This window comes from Podarcis bocagei, assembly GCF_964188305.1.
Source record: "Podarcis bocagei genome assembly, chromosome: 14".
Taxonomy (NCBI): domain Eukaryota; kingdom Metazoa; phylum Chordata; class Lepidosauria; order Squamata; family Lacertidae; genus Podarcis; species Podarcis bocagei.
The window spans coordinates 19,304,001-19,319,593 of NC_138139.1; the positions used below are offsets into that span (position 1 = coordinate 19,304,001).

A 15,593-nucleotide genomic window follows, 5' to 3' on the forward strand; every position below is an offset into this window, starting at 1 on the left:
AAATTCCAGAGTCTGCCCTGCATAGTTTGCAAGGTGTGAAAGAGCTATCCTATTACATCAAACTTCTCTTTCTTAGATGTCCCTCAAGGTACACAATTTTCTCAAGTCTCAAAGATGAGCATTTGCTGCAACCTCCATTGAGTCACTTTACATTGCATTCTGTAGTCTCCATCATATTATATTAGCAGACTCCAATCTGACGAATAGTTTCTGTTTGTATTCTTCGTCCACTTTGAGTCCCTCCTGAGATCTCTTGCATTTCTTTTGTTGATTTATGCTGTTTGTTGACTATAAAAAAATCAATGAAAATCATTTTTTTAAAAAAGAATTGTCTGAATATTCTGTGTGTATGTTTCCCCTGTAAAGCAATTACACGATGGTTTCCATACACGGGAATAATATCCGAATTTTATCATCCTCCAGCATTTTTGCATTTTCATGCCTCTTGTTGTTGCTGTTGGATTGCGGGGGGTTGTTTACAAAACAAGGGACCACTGATGGATACAGGTGCACCCTTACAGCAAATATACTGAATGTTACCAAGCTGTGACTTTTAACATTGCTGCCTTGAAATTGTATGTCTTATTGACAAATTGTATCTTACAAAATTATCTGGTGAGAGAGAGAGAGCGCTAGATAACAATTGCTGTAAATTGTTTTGGAGACTCTGAGGTTTAATCTGAAGTTAAGCTAGTTTATGGTACTTCTGATTTTTCTTATTTTATATTACTGATGTTTATTATATTATTACTATGTTTGTATTTAGGTACATTTTAATGGAATGACATGTCATGGCCTTTGGCTAGCACAATAAACTTATTGAATGAATGAATGAAAAAAAAATATTTCACAACTGGTGTTCAAAAACCAAATCTGACCTATTGATTTATTTTTTAATTTAAAAATTCAGATTTTGAACTCTGAAATGTTGCCAAATTTGGAATGTGTGGAAATTTGTTTCCTGTCTGTGCTGATTCATGAATTATATAGTTGTCTCTGAGAGAGAGGAGAAGATCTCACATCATCTCAGTGTGCCAAGAAGTGGGAATGTATAGGAATGTGGCAGATCTTGTGTGTTTCAGCTGCATTTTGCTTGTTGGGCCTGATTCAGTTCTAGAACTGTTTGCAACTAGCTGTTTTTCAATAAGCACCAGGTGTGTGTGTGTGTGTGTGTGTGTGTGTGTGTGTGTGTATCTGCCACACTGCACAAAAACCAGGCCGCTTTTAGCCCACAGATAATGTTGCTATTTTTGAGATTCCTCACCTGCCCTTTACCATTAGGTCCCAGGTTGGGTTACATTGTAAAAATACAATATTAAAATTAGTTTTAAAATTAAGCATGGATCCTGTGGATTTAAACAGTGTGACTGTGTGCAGAAGGGGCGGGGGGAACGTTTTGTGATGTAGTTGAATGGGGGGGGAAATGTTATAGGCATTTTAATGTACTCAGTTGCAGTGCGAGGTGGGAATGTGGAGGTGCAAATGTGGGTTAGACAGAATATGTATCTTGCAGAAAACTGAGTTAGCCCACAATATTTTGGCACCTAAGGCTTAAGTTAGGTTGTCCCTTAAGCATCAGAAAGAAGACCCATGGACCAGAATGGATTTCACACCCTAAGTGAGTTTGCATAGGACTGTGTAACTTCAAAGATCTGCAATGAAAAGCATCACTTTCTCTGATGCCCATCACAGCTTCCTTCCCAAAAGAAGCATTCTGCCTCTTCTCTCACACAGAAGAGAATGCCTCCTTTAAGTTAATACTCACCAAGTGCAGTTTTTATAAGTTTTTCTACACACACACACACACACACACACACACACACACACGTCTGTTGCCTGCTTAATAGCGGACACCTTATAAAGTGCTGAATCGATTTAAAATATTTTCAGCCAGTTAAACATTGCAGCCCTGCTGGAAATCCAAACAGCAGATATAATATTTCACCAGTGCTATTTTTCTAGAAAAAGAGATGCTGGAACTCACCATGAGAACATCCCTTGTTCTCTTAGAACGGTGTCCACCTGAGAGGCGCCGGAACTGAGTTCCTGCGACTTCTGGGTGAATAAAAGCCCTGTATTTAATCATAATAACTTGCTACCTTTCTAAATGGTGACCCAAATCTACAGTCTGAGCAACTCACATCCTTCTGACTCATGGTCAGCCCTGGCTAACCCTGGCCAAAAAACCAACAACAACTCTGTACACAGGAATGAGAAACTGAATGGAGTCGGGTTTTGTACTATGAAAAAAGCCCACAAGAATGGAGGTGGGGGGGGGGACAGAGTGGCAGAAGTAAATGCTCCCTTCTTTGGCCCAGGCGCTGTGCCAGTACCGCTTCCTGCCTGGACTGGGCCGTGCCAAGTCCAGCCGTTCTTCGGGAAGAAGAAGGAGCTATTTGCTTTGGCCATGGAGTTTATCATTGTGGATTATTCACCTCCTGAGCGGGCTTCCTCCCCTGCTTTCTTTCTTTCTTTTTTCTTTCTTTCTTTCTTTTCTGTGTGGTGGTGGGGAGAGGCGGCCTTGAAAGGCCTCAATGGCTGGGAATACCATTCTAATGACAGGGAAGCACAGCTTATTTAGAAGATGAAAAGAGGCTTGTGGTCTCATAGCAGCGCCTCGCAGCCCTCAAAGAAGGTGCTCTAATGATGGGGGTGAGAGGCAGGGAAGGCCTAAAACAAACTCCAAAAGGAGAGCAAATAAAGCAGCCAGGAGCTTAAGATATATTAAATTACCCTGATTAGGAATTTAGGCAAGGCTCGAGGCTGCTGGAGAGGCAAAGGGGGGGGGGACAAGCCAGGGGACGCCATTCATTGCCGGGGAGCGGGGGTCAGGAGGTCGCAGGAGTTCACAGGAGCTGCCTCCATTCTTATGTTAAGAGAGGGAGTGGAACAAGTCCGGGCCCAGGGAAAGAGAAGAGAAAAACCCTTGGCAATCATTTTGGGCTCTCTGTTTGCAAGGCGAGAGAAGCACTCTAGCTAATTGCCAAGCGGCCTCTTCCCAGTGCCTCAAGGAGGTCAGTTCTAATAAGCCTTTGGGAGATCAGACCCCGAAGGTAGAGACTTGGAGAGAAGGGGTTTGGCAGAGGCAGCTTTCAGGACAGCCAAGTTCCAGGACTTTCCCAGGGGCAGGCAAACTGGACAGGACTCTCTGGTCTGGAATCAGAGGCAAGCACATCTACTATTAAGAATGGTGCAATTTTCAATTCTTTTAGGGTGAGGGATTTATACCCTACCTATATACATGGGCTAGCTCATTCCTGGCTCGATTCTCTCATACCTTCCTTGGTTTTGTTTTGTTTTAATCTTTTATATGTCCACTCAGGAGTGAGCCCTACTGAGAGTTCAATGGGCAAGGGTTGCATTATTGAGGGCTTGCTTGCTTTGAAAATCTATATACAAACTGGCCCTTTAACATTAAAAATATATTTTTTGGATGACCTGTGAACATTTGAACACATTTTTCATTTTTCTTTAAAATGTTTGTTTCCCTTATTGACATCCTATCTGTCAAATACATATATATATATATTACAGTGGTACCTCCAGTTAAGTACTTAATTTGTTCCGGAGGTCCGTTCTTAACCTGAAACTGTTCTTAACCTGAAGCGCCACTTTAGCTAATGGGGCCTCCCGCTGCTGCCACGCCACCATTGCACAATTTCTGTTCTCATCCTGAAGCAAAGTTCTTAACCCAAGGTACTATTTCTGGGTTAGCGGAGTCTGTAACCTGAAGTGTCTGTAACCTGAAGTGTCTGTAACCCGAGGTACCACTGCATACTCAAACTCAAATAAATTATCAAAATGGTTTTGTTTTTAAAGTACATTTAATATCAGAATAAGCAGAAATTAATCAGGCAACAGGGTGTGGTGTTTTTTTTAAAAAAAGAATGTTTTTTAAAAAAATGCTTATAATTCTAAATGCTTATAGTTACTGCAGCTGGCAATCACTTTCTTAAAAGAGGCATTCTTCCAAGAGGGAATGCCTCTTCTATGACAACACTTCCTATGACACATGCGTTTATCATCTAAAAAGCAAAAGAAGTACTGTATATATATATATATATATATATATATATATATATATATATATATATATATTAGCTTCAGAAATAATGTTTTTACCCATATGCAGCAAAACACAGGGATGCAGGAAGCTGCCTTATACCAAGTCAGACCATAGGTCCACCTAGCTCCACATTGTTAACACTGACTGGCAGCAACTCTCCAGGGTTTCAGGCAGGGAACACTCCCAGCCCTGTCTGGAGATGCTAGGGATTGAAGCTGGAGCCTTTTGCTTCCATCACAGTTGCTCTGCCACTGAGCTATGTGGCCCATCAACCTGAAAGAGGGGCATGTGGAGGCGTACAGCATGGAGCGCCTCCCTTCCAGTACTGTCAGGCTGCAGAGGAACCAACCCCCACGGCAGGTTGCCAGGAACAGATAAGACAAGGAAAAGTCCTAACCATCTACTTTTTATTCAATATTTACAGAGAGAGGCTTGAGAATGCAGCTTCTTTGAATAATGGCGTTGCCTGAGTCAATCTCCACTCCCCTTCTCTTCCACTTCCTCACTCGTCATCCCTTCTATGGGTGGCACTGAGGGCCCTTTGCTTCTAAGCCCTTTGCTCTCCTACTTTTAAGGCTCGCCAGCTCCTGGGAGATGGTGGGTCTGGAACGCTTTCTAGTGATAACGTGTCAGCCAGCTGCTCTGCCTTTGCCTCCTCTTCCTCTCCCATTATTTCCCAACTATCCCCCTCATCTTCCTCTGAGCTGTGACCTCCCTCAAACCCCTGTTGTAATTCTGAACTGTCTTCCTCTTCTCTGGAAGGGTCAGGCTGGTCTCCACCATTCCTCCTCTGCCCAGTCCCTGACAAGTATTGATGTTGCTACTGCTTACTTACATGGGATGTGACTGGGCTTTTAGTGTTGCAGATCCAGCTTTTCACCCACTTTTTCTTGCTAATCTTGATGCCTGGAAAACCCACCTCCAACTCACCTCTTCCCTGAAGCCACTGGAAAATTGCTTTATCCCAATCACCAACTGGGGGGAAATCCAAAGTTTATGTTTCTGCATCTGCTGGTGTTCAATTCTGGTCACCCATAACTCTTCTTCTCCCACCTCTTCTTGTTGAAACTGTAGATAGTAAGCTCCTTGGGGCAGGGACTTGTATCTTGACTTTATGGTAATTTCCTCAAGCTCTTTAGTAGTATGAATTAATGGGCTATTTAAGAACTGGTGCCTGAGTTTGCTTTCCCACCTCTTCCCTCCCAATCCCCTTTTCCTTTTATGTGGTGTATTTTACCTTTTAAGCCTCTAGGAGGGGCTGTCTTGTACGTAATTGATTTCATATAAGCTTCTCTGGGAGCTTTTCCATCTTTAAAGAAATAGGATTCAAATAAATAAATATAAGAATAATCAAATTCAGCGTCTGATGTGATGATGCTTTGTAGCCAATGTGAGGCTACTGAGAAAAAAAGAGATTGAGAGAACTCTCAAATTTGAGGTAGAAGAGGGGGTTTTTTGGTGGTGGTGGTGGTGGTGGGAGAAAAAAACATTATCCAGGCCAGTCCAATGAGGACTGACCAAGTTCAACAGGCAAATATGGAATATCTACTACAAGGAAGAAAATGGGAAACTTAAGGGAATGGAATATCCTGAAAAAGGGCATGGCTGCCAGTCTCCATGCTGCAATACTCTATTGTAGGCCCCATTTTTAACCCTAACCACAGCTGCATACTGCACTTCCCATTAAGACAAACTCCTCTGAATCATACAATTGTAGACCAGGAAGGGATCTCAAGGGTCATCTGCCCAGTATACCTGAAGGAGCATCTCCACTCCCATCGTTCAGCCCGGACACTGAGGTCCAGCTCCGAGGGCCTTCTGGTGGTTCCCTCTCTGTGAGAAGTGAGGTTACAGGGAACCATGCAGAGGGCCTTCTCCATAGTGGTGCCCACCCTGTAGAATGCCCTCCGATCAGATGTCAAGGAAATAGAGAACTATCTGACTTTTAGAAGACATCTGAAGGCAGCCCTGTATAGGGAGGTTTTTAATGTTTGATCTTTTATCATGTTTTTAGTATTCCATTGGGAGTTGCCCAGAGTGGCTGGGGAAACCCAGCCAGATAGGCAGGGTATAACTAATAAATTGTTGTGGTTATTGTTGTTGTTGTTGTTGTTGTCATCTAGTCCAACCCTCTGCAGTGCAGGAATCTGAGCTAAAGCATTCATGAAAAATGGCCACCCAACCTCTGCTTAAAGACCTCAAAGGAAGGCAAGTTCCCAACCTCCCGAGGGAGACAGGGAGACCGTTCCACTATTGGAACAGCTCTTACTGTCAGAAAGCTTTTGCTGGTATTTCATTGGAATCTCCTTTCTTGTAACTTGAAGCCATTGGTGTGAGTTCTACCCTCCAGAGCAGGAAAAAGCAACTTTGCTCCATCTTCCACATGACAGCTCTTGAGATGGCTATCCTATCTCCTCTCAGTCTTGTGGGAATGTTCAGGGAGGCAGGAGAGGATATATTGTTTAATTATATCCTTCCCAACTTGTGTTAACAAGCTCTACAATTTAGCAGAGTAACATTCCCCTTTTAAACTTTCATAGCGGATATGTTTGCCAGGCTTGTATAAGCCTCTAAAATAAGTTTCCTGGTAATTCCCCTTTACTCCCTCATAAAAAGAATAGACACAGCAGTCTTGTATAAAAGTAGAAAATAGTTTACTCACACATCCTGTTCTCAGACGGATCCCAGAAGGCAGACTTAAGTTACAAACTATATACACATGGAATCTATCCCATAAGGGCCAAGAGCGCATCTCAGGAAGAAGATGTTGCTTCTTCAAGGAATGGAGTCAGAGAGAGAGATGGCTGCCTCCCCTGTCCTATTTTGTTACCTGTACAGGTGAGGTCACACCCACCTCTGGTCACATGTAGAGGAAGTTTGTCCCAGCCCAGGAGGAAACAGGAAGTTCCGACTGGCTGGTCCAGACATCCCCTTTTTATGTCCACTCTAGGAATGTTGTATTTGACTGCTCTGTGTTTCACACCCCACAAGTCTCCTCTTTTCCAGTTGTGGAAAGAGTTCTGAATAATAGTCCAAAACTCAGATCCTCCAAACTGTGTATTGACACCACCTCATTTCTGTATGTGTATTTAAGTTCCTCCACACCAGGCAGACACGGAAAGAGTTAAGAAGAGGCACCGTTGTAAGACAATCCTCCACCTTCACCACTGGTGGGCAGCTTCTCCTTCAGGAATGTTCAGTGAAAGGCTACAAAGCATGCATAATGGCACTCTTCTCCCTCTTCCCCTCCTTCCCCCCCTTTTTATTATTTATTTATGCTGGTTGCCGGCAAGGTTAGAACAAGACATTGTCTGGCTCTTTGTAGACAAGGCAGAGCCCTATTCATCGCTCGGTGACAAGCAGAAAATCGGGGAAGAAAGCCCCAAGGAAAACAAGTCATCAACTGGGCCCACATGAACCCACACCTGCAATCAGAGGCGGGCTGCAACAACAAGGCCCCCATTTACAGTAGGTTGAGGTGCTGTCTAGATGCACCAAACTGTGCCCCAGGAAACCCATGGGGTTCCTTGGAAACATAGCAGTGATTCCTTAATGGAAAGATCAGTTATGGTGGGCGACTGTCACTGAAAAACAGCTTGCTCATCCCTCTGCCAATCTTCCTTTGAAAGATAGGGTGTTGGGAATGTTTTAGACCAGCGATAGAGAAGGGTCGCCATCCTGGCTGGAGCTGATGGGAGCTGTAGCCCAAAAACATCTGGAGGGCCACAGCTCCTCATTTCTGATTGAGATGATGCTGTCAGTTTACATGGGTTTACATTAAGACCCAGCAGTGATTCAAGTGTAGGGATTAAAGGGTCTATCAATTTCAGTCCTCTCAATTTCTCACTCTTCCAATTCAGTTAGCTGCACTTCTGTGATTTGTTTATTTTTACCCTCATGGAAATTCATCAGCATTTTAGTGCCAATTTATCCCAATGAACACACTTTTGTATGCATTTTTGACTAATGTACACATTTTTGCCAGTGCTCTTCCCTAACGTAATGCATTGCTTGCTGGGAGAACTGCACTGCAAAATCTGGATAAATGCAAATTACAAATGATGCCTTTGTTTTGGTTCTCATATAGTTTCAGAAAGTATGAATTTGATAGATTCATTTTTAAATACAAATTGCCTTTCTCCCCTGTCTTGTTGACGGAGACCTTGAACTACATTAGATGCTAATGCATATACCTCACTTCCTTCAAAATAGAGCTAGCCAAACCTGCTGTGCTTAGGTGCCCTTCTGCTCAGTGGGGCCCTGGACCTCAGCCTCAAAATCCTACCCTCATAGCATCAATCACTCTGTGGTGGTCAAGTGTCAGGAGTGAGCTGGCAGTAAATCACACCATACAAGTTGAAGTTAGCTGTTTATTAACAAGAACAAAATCTGCACTGTCTTGGTGTAGCGTCAGGCCTAATGAACACAGCAGCTCTTCCCATGGATCAGTTGCCAAGACTGAAAATCCCCTCTTCCCCACAGCCATCTAAATCCCCTCCTCTCCAGGGTTTTCCCCAAAGCAATTGGAGACTGTGCCTGCATGAAACCAACCTTTCCTCCACCCTTTTCAGGCCCCTTCTGATTCTAGGAGACCAGTGGGAGGGGAGCTTGTCACAACAGGGGGAGGGAGGCATGCATGACTCTTCACCAGCCTGACTCTGCCTCTTGGCCTCCCTCCTCCCCTGCTTCAACTTCTGCATCTGATTCTGACTTCTCTCTGCCACAGATTCTCCCTTCTCACTAAACCCTGTTACCTCTTCAGCTTCTGACACCTCCTCTTCCCAGGCTTCTCCCTCTTCTCCCTCTGACCAGTCATTGGTGTCCCACCACCACTTCCCAGGATCTGAGCCTCCTTCCCTTGACTAGTTCCACCCATCATTCCTCTGCATCCGATCACTCCATGACATTGAGGGTTCCTTGCAGACAAGTCAACATGGGTACCCTTCTCTCAAAGTAAGGAGTTGGACAAAATACTGGAGAAACAAGGAGACCCATGATTCAGTTCAACTCACAGGAACATGGGAAGCTGCCATATACTGGGTCAGGCTATTTGTCCATGGAACCTAGTCTTCTCTACTCTGACTGGCAACAGCCCTCCGGGTTCTCAAGCAAACTTTCCCCCCACTCACCTCCTGCCTCCCATATTTTTCCCCCCAGTGGGCATTCCAAAGATTGAACCTGGAGTTTCCTGCCCATGAAAAACACACTCTGCCATTGAGCTGTGGTTTCTCCCACTAGAAAGACACAAGTGGATCGACATGTGGAGCAGTGCTCCTGTCCAGGGTTCCAGCTAGCCAGTCATGTCCCTACCAGGACACTCCATTCCATTCCACTAGTTGTCCTGTCCAGTTCCCCTGCCACCTCCAGCAGTTAGCCAACATTCTATGCCCATTGAGCATGCTCAGTCCTTATTGAGCTGCTTGAGGGGGTACTCCTTCAGGGGTTTTGTTAAAACGTAGTTCTGAAAATCTTCAGAGTTCCTTCAAGCCATCTGATAGCTGCCTCCTCTGCAGCTGGTGTGTTTTAACCACATCAGAATCAACACTAAGAGAATCAGTCCATGATATACTATAGGACATAGATAACAGGGCTGTCACACAATTAATGAATTTAGTCAACTAAAGTGCAAACGTTAATCAAGTCATCAATTAATTAAATATGAGTTTGCAGGTGAGGAAAAAGTTCTAAAGGGACTTGTTTTTTTGATGATGCAGCTATGTTGTACAACAGGCATCATCTTATAAGAAAGATAATCTCTTAGAAGAGGAATCTTATAAGAGGCATAATCTGTGTCAGACACAGGAGGGAATGCCTCTTTTAAGATCATGTCTGGTATTTGCATAAGTACTTGTAATAAATATAGTTTCTGTAGTAAAAAACAACAACAACAACCAGTGTTACAAAAATTAAAATTGGTAGCCCTGGACTTCTCTGGAAGTTTATCAAGAGTTCCTCTAGAAAAGGGTCAAAAAGGGCAGACAGGCTTCCCTGCAAGACAGCTTGCTCTCCACTGCTGTATTCCCTTGCAATATGGAGTCGCAAGGGAGTGTTGGGTAACTTGTAGGCCAGCATTCCCCACATTGTGGAGAGTAGTGAGCTCCAGCTCACCTTCAGGTGCACCTCACCACTGTAGCCCAACCACCTAGCCATGCAGTAACCTTTAGATTAGACAGATACTAGCAGTTCCAAAAGCAGTAATAATTGACTTGGAACAGAGAGGAAGAGGGTAAGAGAGGGATGCTATTTAAGAGGGGAAAGAGATGGCAGGGAGGAGGGATGAAAGAAACTGGTTGTTTGTGGGTGGGGATAATGGTACAGGTTAAGCGTGAAAGGGGAGGGGAAGAAGAAATGCAAGAGATGAGTAAAAATGATTTGAGAGGCATGGGAGGAGAAGAGAAAAATAAAACCTCCACTTACAGCCCCTGAATAAGCAAATTCTGTCTGGAATTAGAAGTCTGAATCATAATACCTCCAGAACCAACATGCATGTACTTAGCTAGAGAAAAGAAGAACTATGGAACTCACTGTCATAAGGAAATCACAAAATTTCCAAAGAAGGATTAGATAACAACAGAAAACGGTATCAGTAATTGCCAGCTGATTGTGCCAATCTTCATCTTCATTTTGTTGCTGAGTCTGACTCTGTCTTTGCACTGCTATTTTGTGACTGGTGCACCTCAGTAATTTTTATGCCTCTTAAAGTGGGCCCTGAGGGTGCAGAACGTGAGAACCCCAGTCATCCTCTCAGTGGATGAAGGATAACAGCACGGAAAAACCCATCTGGCCACTGCTTTGCTGCCTGAAACAATGCCCCAGACTCCTCTGAGGCAGTCTGTGGGAAGTGTCTAAAAAAACAAAACACTGAGATACGATTCTGCTTTGAATTTTTGAAATGTTATTAGATCCTTTTGCTGCCATCTGTGGGTTGTTGTTGTTGTTTAGATGGCTGTCATTGTATTGTTCACTCTGGTGCTTTTAATTTTGTACACCGTCTTTTCAAACAGTAGCATATTAAAAAAAAATTGTTATTGCTAGTTTTATGGACCCCGCTTTTAGAAATAAAGTTCTTCAGAAGGTGCCCTACATAATAAAAACCCTCAAGACAATGAAAATCACACCAGCATAATAATGTAAGCAAGAGCCAGGATAAGTTAGGAAAGAAGTTTCTTCAAACACCATTTAAGATCAGAGGAAAACCTCTGAAAAGGTGATTTCCGAGTACCTGCCATTTTGATCCTTACTAACAGCCAGAGAATGGGACCCCCAAATACCCTTTCCAGGGCACTGAAAAATCTAAAGCTGGAGGCACATTCAGAATGAAACTTGAGTTTGAATCTAGCTGTCCCAAGTTATAACTGTGCTTTTCATGAGAGCACGCCTTAGGTAGCTACTAAGAGTAAAATCAATACAAATACACTGCCATAATAATCATTATAAATCCACAGCAGTTAAAGCAATTAATGAAATGGTAGAACAGCAGCCAATTAAAAACATGCATTTATTTTAAAATAATCTGGGGAATATTTGCTTGCTGAGATGAGCCCAGAATCCTATATTGCCTTCTCATGTCCTGTTGTTAACATTAATAAAAATGTTAAGACTCTGGCAAATCAAGTATCCAGAACAAAACCTAGGCAACAAAGCAGGTATTGAGAGGAAGGAAGACTATTCTTATAAAAGAACTATAGTTGTGTGTGTTGGTGTGGGGATTCTGTTTCAGAATTCAGTGTTCAAAATATTCAAAACAGTTTGCTTTTTTAAAAATCATAAAAGCATTTTTTTAAAAAACCCCAGGAAGATGTAATTTAAAACAACAGAACCAACGGGGAAACCATCTAAAACCAGGATAAATTTGTCAGCATCAACCAATGAAAGCAAGCTTCACCATCAAACACTAAAAGTCTGTGAGAATTAAAAAGTTAACCAAATTAAAAACTTAACCAGAATGGTACTACTGTTGAACCTAACTAAATAAGGCCTTGCCACTGAAGACACTTTCTCCTCAATCATCAGCTATCTAATCTCTGAAAGTAAAGCTTTGAAGAAGATCCTAGATTTCAGGCAGGTTTATATGAAATAAGATGTTCCATTTCTATTTGTCTGTCTCTGTGTATGATATATGGAGTACTTGTGAGAGGAGGGGGAAATAGAGTTTTTGTGTGATTTCAGTGGGGCTTACTCCCAGGTAATTTGGTACAGGATTGGAGCTTTGATTGGCTAATCATTGACTAAATTCACACAAAATTTTGGATATTGCCAAGCTGCCTTTTTAACACATTGAAGGAAGTTCACATTTAATACACAAATCCTCCTAATTTTGCTGAAAACATTTATTAAACATTGCAGTGGCTACATTCTAACCAGCTTCACCATGTTACAGCTTGGGTTAAAACACTGTAAAGCTGAAGGAATAAAAATCGTTACCCACAACAACAAAATACTGGATCAAACAACAAGGAGTCATGTGACGTGTTAAAAGATTGTGATACACACTTTCCTTGCCTAGGGAATCCACTTGGACAGAGCTGCACAAAGTGCTGTCCCGCGGCTGCTTCCCTAGGCTCAAAGTTGTCAGCATGCACCATTTAAACTTTGTTCACGTCCATCAGCCGGAATCCCGATTCAGCACCTTGGACAGGTAACCAGCCCTAAAACGCATTCCATCTGCGGCTTCAACTTCCGCCCTTGGCTTGCAGCGGAATTTGCTATTCGAGATGTGGAAGTAGGGGTGGCGTGGTAGGGGAACCGGAATCCTCCATTCCCGTCACCCCTGCTTCCGGAAACAATACCTTGTGTCCGCACCGAGGGGTCTTAATTCGCTTTTAGCTTTGTGGGCAGTTCGCAGAAAGATTCTCCAGCCAGGAGACGACGCGTTTTGCAAGGCGAGGTGTAGCCCGGTGCGTTCCCCAACAATAATAATAATGGGACATTCAAATGATCAGCACATTAATTATCACTTTAACTACCCTTCTGTTCACACCATCAAGGCAGTCAAAGAATACTAGAAGGCTGATCGTTCGCCTAAACTCCTCCGCCGCTCTTGGTAGTGCAAATAATATTTTATTTTTATATTACTACACCCCGCCTATCCTCTAAGGAGCTCAAGGCGGCGCACGCGTCCCGTCCCTATTCCCCACTCCCCATTATATCCTCACAACAACCCTATGAGGTAGTTGAGGCTGAGAGAGTGTGACTGGCCACGGTATTCGTGGTCAGCCAGATCTTTTTGGCGCTAGTTTAACACTCTAGCCACTCTACCACACTACCCCTCCATGAAGTGTACAGAGAGTGAATCCAGTGTAAGAGGAAGGTACCAGGTACATCTTACAACCACACCCGTTGAAAATGTGTGGCTGAAAATTACAACCACCTATTTAGATTAGTGATTTCATTTTCACTCACTTTTGGAAAGTCCTGTCTGGCGCCCGCTCTGAAGTTCTCGCCCATTTATGTTGGCTTAACTCTGCATCAATCTCCAGGTTAAAATTGCCTGCGGGATCAAGACCGTTGCATCTCACAAGACAGGAGGCAGCAGTTTGTCTTCATAGAGGTTTTATTAGAATGCTCTGTCAAAAAATTTTAGTGGGAGAGGTGGATTGCCTCACACCCCTTTTCTGGAGGAAAGTTATACACTGTAGCAGAGCAAGCTTGAACACTGACATCTCCCATTCCAGTCGCTAAACAGGAAGTGTCTTATAGCCATTTTACAGATGCGAAAGCTGAGACCAAGGAGGAGTTACTTTATTGCGACGTTGTTGTGTTTACAAACCGCCTTGAGCTTCAGGAAAGTGGGTGTCAAGGTTTCTAAAAACTAAATTAAGTATATAAATCACACTAGACCATCACTTCAACCCAGTCCAGGCAGAACTGAATTAGAATTTGAACTCAGGTCTTCTGCTACATAACAGGGCGCGCTGGCCCTGAGATGATTCAGAAAACCTGCTATCTGCTTCCGGGAAGCCAAATACTGTAGCTGGTTAACAATTCCATTTTGTGTCTTCCTCCCTCCTCTCTCCTTCTAAGCACAAGTCAGAACGAGTCATGATGACTAATGGAGCATCCAGTTTCGGAGGCAGTATACCAGTGAATACCAGGTGCTGAGGACAAACAACATAGGAATGCCAGTCTATTATTCTGGCCCTTCATGTGAGCTCTCAGAGGATTTTGATCCAACAAGGCAATATCTATATTCTTAAACCTAGAAGCAGTTGGCAACACCACTTAGCGAGGGCAATGTATAGAGCTTTCGCACTTCTCTCCTCTTGTCAAGTAAGGGAACAGCGAAGCGCAAGTCAAAAAGAAAATCAAAACCAGTCCTCTGCTCTCCACGCTGAAAGCGTCCTAGAAACAATGACACCTGGGAAGGCAGGTTACCTGTTGCAGGTAAGAAATTCACGAGGCGCATCTCGCGCGAACTCCAAGCTGGGATGAAGTGTCCACTTCCTCTCCCTTGGAACGTAGATGCCTCGGATAGGATCCTCTGAGATGGAGATAATTTAGATGCCGTGAGGAGGAGAAGCGAGGTGCGTTTTCCTTCAGCTCTGCTCGGCCTGCCCGAGGCAGAAAACGTTTTCTCACTCTCTTTTCTCTCTCTTTCTACTCCTCTGGAAGTTTCGTCGGGTGGACACCAGAATTCTGCAGGATGGGATCCTGACTCCCTCCCGCCCTCCCAGCTAGTTCTTTAAGACATTTTTTGTTTGTTTCTTATGAATGGGTAGAGAAAACGGATGAACTCTTTGCTCCGTAAAACCAGGACGAAAATGACTGAGAATGAAAGGGGCTTCCAATGAGCCACAATTCCCAGATTCCCAGCCTTCATTTCTTTAAAAATACCAAAAACATAGAACCTCAGATGTGGGGCAAAACGTACAGACACCATACTCACTTTTCGTGAGATTCCCCCCCCCCCTTTCAGTTTTACTTTATTCCTATCATACCCTGAAAAATAAATAAATTTACGGACATATTTTAATCAGGAACCGAGGCTACCTAAACCATATCTATAGGGGTTGTTTGGTAGTGGTAAATTAGGATGGGATTGGGTTGTATTGCTCACACACAAATCATTCCCTTTTCTTTGTAAAAGCGAAAGGTTTCTTTTCCTCCCTTGATTCCCCCGCTCTGCCCGTTTCGGTTTCGCTTCTGTATTAGAATATGTACATTATACGCATTACTTTAGAGAACGAGCTAGCCAAAAGTAAGTCCACTCTAAATCCCACTGGCACTGAGGAAATTAACCGCGTGTTTAGCTCCCTCTGTCTCAGGTATAGATGCACACGCACGTGATATATAGTGGTTCAAAATGTGGTTGAACTGTGTCCGGTTGCTTTTAAAAGTCTCCACTAAAAAAAAAAAAAAATGTCTGCGAGGCAAATAAGATTTTAAAGAGCGAAGAATCATATCGATAGATCGCTGTCTCTTTTTAGAAGTAAATTTTGTTTAAAGGCTTCTGAGTGAAACTAGCTTTTATAATAATGTGTGTGTGTTATTAACATATTATAGTATATAATGAGAGAGCCCACTCGGA

General features: G+C 43.2%; 1 long non-coding RNA gene across 1 annotated transcript in view; it reads right to left on the reverse strand.

The window, feature by feature from the left end:
• Window positions 1–15,289, reverse strand: part of LOC308573913 — an 83,023-nt gene extending 67,734 nt beyond the window's left edge. Inside the window, exon 1 of the long non-coding RNA XR_014002224.1 lies at window positions 13,469–15,289. This is a non-coding gene — a long non-coding RNA (uncharacterized lncRNA). The remainder of the gene's footprint in view (window positions 1–13,468) is intronic.
• Window positions 15,290–15,593: the final 304 nt, after the last annotated feature.